This window comes from Notothenia coriiceps, unplaced genomic scaffold (genome assembly GCF_000735185.1).
Source record: "Notothenia coriiceps isolate Sejong01 unplaced genomic scaffold, NC01 NC01_scaffold00010803, whole genome shotgun sequence".
Classification (NCBI taxonomy): Eukaryota; Metazoa; Chordata; class Actinopteri; order Perciformes; family Nototheniidae; genus Notothenia; species Notothenia coriiceps.
In genome coordinates, this window is record NW_011343504.1 from 25,745 (window position 1) to 30,310 (window position 4,566).

The window sequence follows — 4,566 nt, forward strand, 5'->3', positions numbered from 1 at the left end:
AAGCAGGTTAAAATAATTAAATTGAATACTATTTATTTTAGTAAACACTGAAAACGGGCCCCACAGACCCAAACAGCACACAAAGGTTAAAGGTAAGCATATAATAATGTTAAAATGTGCTAAATATATACACTGCAAAAAAAATAAAAGAGGAGTAAAAGTAGCTCGACAGGTGGGGCTTGAAAAGGCGCACCTGTTCAAAGTGGGGAATGGCAGAAAAAGTTTGAGAACCACTGATCCAAGCCAACTGAAAGTACTTGTATCAATGAAGCTTTAGATCACACCCCTATACTTAACCTTTAGTATTCTTTGCAGCTTGTGTCAGTGTGGCCTGAGACTTTTATTTACATACTGATCAATAGATTCTTACACAATATAGGTCTGAATGAGTCATGTGTGTTGCCACACGCTGGGCAGTGCAGCATTTATAAAGGAGATATGGCCACGCTTTTTTCTTTTCCACACATCTCTAAATGGGATCCCCATTGGTGCTCTCACGTGACATCTGAATAGGTGTTTCTATAACAAGTTGATTCTCTGTATATATTTAATCATTTACATTTGTTGAGCCACCTGCTGTACTCATTAATTCACAGCTCTGTATCCATGATTTCATTCTCAGTGAGTGTCACCCAGGTTCAAGCGCCCTGACTTCAGACTGCAGCCCCTTTGAGCAATACAAGTAAACACTGTTATTTTACTATCTTGCCCAAACAACCCATTAAAAGTTAATCATGTGGGGCCACGCCTCATTGCACACACCGATACAGCCATTACCACCCACATTTCATCTTTTTGTGTTTTCACAAACATGGGCAGTTTATTTCCACAATACACAGGCTAGTGGTCAAACTCTGTGCTGTTAAAGAAGGTCCAAGTCCCCTTATCTGCACTGAAAGCCTGTTAAAACGACCACTGAGTGTTGTTCTAGTTATATATCATTAACCAGCGCACTGGCTACCAGCACCTAAACAATAAATAAGCCAAAATGATATACAATTCTGAGTATTCCCCCTGAAGAATGGAAACTGGGCCGCAGTGATACCACATCCGCTAAAACAGGCCTGGACGTTTGAGGCTTATAATGGTTAGATCCGTGCCGCACAATGAAATTATTCCCTGTCAGAGACCAGACTAAATTGACCATGAAAATAGTAGAAATTATGATGATGGTGATGCTTTTTCCTGATATAGGACTATAATCAAGGAAGTAATTTTGTTCGAATAGCAGATTGTGCCAAATTTAAAAAAACATGGAAAGTGTATGATTATTGGAAACATTCTTCTCGGGCACTTTGATTGATACAAAATTACTTCCTGCTGTAAATCACAAAAATATTTTCTGCCAAACAGTGATCTGTGTATTTTACTGACATGTTGGTAAGATTCTTAAAGTTGTTTTTATAGCTATTACACAAGTGGAAACTGACAAGACAAACTACTGCATTAGAGGCTTTCACTGATAATCAAAAGCATAAAGCGAGACATTTCCATCTCCTCATTAATGAGATGTTCTGTTCACATATCAAGTCAGGCAATAAATTAACTTTAACTAAGGGTGAAGACTTGTGTGTACCATAAACACACAGCGTACACTGACCACACATCTTCTTTAACTCATCTAAAGACCTTTTTAGATTTTAAAATACGAGCAGGACACACAAATACATAAAGAAACGGACACACATAACAGATAAATCACCCTAAGGTGAATATACAGTATATGCCTCCATGGCCTCTCACCTTGTTGTCAGTGCATGGTAGGCTTTCTCACGCGGTTCCTTTTTCTCTGTGTGCGTTTGGCTCTGGTCTCGATGACTGCGGGACAAAGCATTAAGCGCCTTCACTATTACAGTCCATTAACATTACATGAGAGAGTCAATCACATGAACAACCTGGAGGCTCCCTTGACCTTTTTTTATCCGTGGAAAAACTTGGAGGACCACATGCATTTTCAATTAGGCTGTGCCAAAAAATACTTCCAAACAAGTACACCAGCCTGTGCTGTATATGTTAACATATATTACATATGTTGAAATGAGGGCTGTCAGGCATGATTCATACATACTGGGCATATCATTATTTCACCTAAAGCTCTAATGTATAAAGTGCCAATGTTTTTTTTCAAATCAACCTAATGTGATATTCAATCATATAAAATAAACAGGTGACTTCACTCAGAAAATGTGTATGTTAAAATCATACATCAAGCTTATGCAAGGAACTAGCTTTTTGACATTTTCTACCTTATTTAATTAATTAATTCAAAAACAGTTAACAAACATATTTATGTGAATATATATTACATAAAAAAATATATACAAAAAAACACCTAACACTAACCCATTCCCCTAACATCTAAACTAACTACATGTTCCCAAAACATGATTTCAATTGTCTTTACAATGTTTAAAATAGGTAAGATATATATAGTGTCCGAAACAGGTGTATCGTGATGGCATTGTTTCTTAAGAAGATTCCTTCATTTTTCGTTAAGTAAATAAAAACCCTACTATTGTTATGTTAAAGTATACATGTTATAGTAATCAGAAGATAAATCATTTGTGAAATACTTGAGTGTCATACTCAGTGGGACATCAGATACTGTGGATGACCTACATTAATCAGTAAACAAATCTATTTGCTCACATAGTGATCAAGTTTAAGTTCCTACACACCCTGTGACGTGTTTTCAGGGACTAGAGGAGAATTATTGGAGGATTTTTACGAGAAGTATTTTTACTAAAAACAGAATGAAAATCACTTTAATATTCAATCAAGCAATTAACATAGAGTACACTTAAAGCACTTACTTATGATCCACTTGAGTGGTGCTGCTGTGTGACAGAAAGGGGTCCAGATTGTCCCCGATACATTCACATCCTCAGTGCTGTCAGTCCAAGTCCCTCCGCTCAGCGGGATATCAGCTGGCTCCTGAATGAATGTTTCTTCATCAAAGCCAGGTAGCTTTTTTATTTTCTGCCAGTGTGACAAACAAGTTTTACAAGCTCGGTGCAAGTCCTTCTGGCTCGATTGTCCTTTCTCTCTTAGAGTTCACAAGTATACGTCAAAATGAATCCATTTGATAGCCGTGCGTGTCCCGGCTCTGTGTGCGTCACGTTCTGCTCTCGCAATGTGCTGTGCCTCAAGCAGCACCAGCAGAAATGAATCTGAGCTCCGTCTGCTCCATACCTCCCCCTCCCTCCCCCTCTATCCCCTCCTCCTGGGTCAACCAGCCTGTCCTTTAGGACTGAGGGTGGAGCGTGGAGCCAGGAGTGGAGGGAGTGCTATACATACCTATGAAGTGTATGAGAGAGAGAGAGAGAGTGTGTGTGAGAAAGACAGAGGGAGGTGGAAAGGATCTGCATGTGAACGTGATGTGTGCAAGCTTGTTTTGAAGTTAATGTTTGTATGTGGATGTCAGTAAAGCACCGCCTCTCATTGTAATGATGTGTGGCCGATGTGGATCATTGATACACTCTGCTCATGTTTTTATTCAAAGCTCTCCCCTGTTTTGCGCTAATTTGCCCTTCATCTTCTTTGTTGATGGTGGACAAGGGCCGGCACACTTCCACCTTGCATGGAATGCCGATTGGCTGAGTCAGCTCGGCCAGCTGCGGGTCACGCCCTTTGTGCACTGCACACACAGAGCAGTGAAGGTTAGAGCAAAGATATAAAAATGCTTTCTTTAAGGTTTAGTGTCAAAGCTGTCACACTCACACAGAGACGTGATGTCAAGAAAACGCATTTAGCGTGAAGGACACAGGTGAACTCAACGAGTGAATTCAGAGACCATTTTATGCACAAACTAAATCTATACAGTCATATGTCAGTGTTGGACACAAATGTATGTTGACAAGGTAATTGCAGCTTCCTCTTACTTATCCCTAGTTCATTGAAATATGAATTCATTGTCATTCAGTGGCAGCCGCTCTCACTCAAAAAGCATGCTATACCCATGGGGCACTCTCTGTGTGTCTAGCCCAAAGCCATCGATCCTTAGCCAGCAGAGGCTGGATACTCCCATGAAGTCAGAAAACCTGGTGGTCTTCTTCTGGCAGGGCCGCCAAGTTCACATCAGGTCTCCCTCAGTGGAACCACTCCATCCTGCCGCTGAGGAGGCGGGGCCGTAAACTCCCTGAGAATCACTCTAATATGATTATCCGGGCTCCGCTGGCCTTACAGGACGTTTTGTCACAAAGCATTCATGCAGCAAAACAAACCCACGTTTAAAACGAACATATGAGCAAGAAAAGGCATTATTTAGACTAGGAAATTCAGTTGAATGTGTGACAAAGAGATAATGAATAGTTGTAAAGTTATGAGAATAACCTTGTAGAGTTTCTGTATGAAGTATTTTATCTGGGGACACATCAGCCTACATTACGATCTTATCATCTTTTAGGTAGAGCATCTCTAGCCCATCATTATCTGTCACAGAGCAGCACTAAAGTTTGAAAAAGGAGAGAGACCTTAAAATATCTCAATCTATGAGTAACTTTTCCTCAGAGATGTCTGTCTGGGCATTCTCCCACATGTTAAGGCTTATGTCCAGCTTCTAATATT

General features: G+C 40.1%; 1 protein-coding gene across 2 annotated transcripts in view; it reads right to left on the bottom strand.

Moving 5' to 3' along the window:
• LOC104946224 (vasopressin V2 receptor) overlaps window positions 1–3,145 on the bottom strand; it is a 14,820-nt gene extending 11,675 nt beyond the window's left edge. For both annotated transcript variants that reach the window (XM_010772007.1, XM_010772006.1), the window contains exons 1-2: window positions 2,814–3,145; window positions 1,744–1,818 (exon numbers count right to left, since the gene is read on the bottom strand). The gene's annotated coding sequence lies outside the window, so the exon portion shown is untranslated. The remainder of the gene's footprint in view (window positions 1–1,743; window positions 1,819–2,813) is intronic.
• Window positions 3,146–4,566: the final 1,421 nt, after the last annotated feature.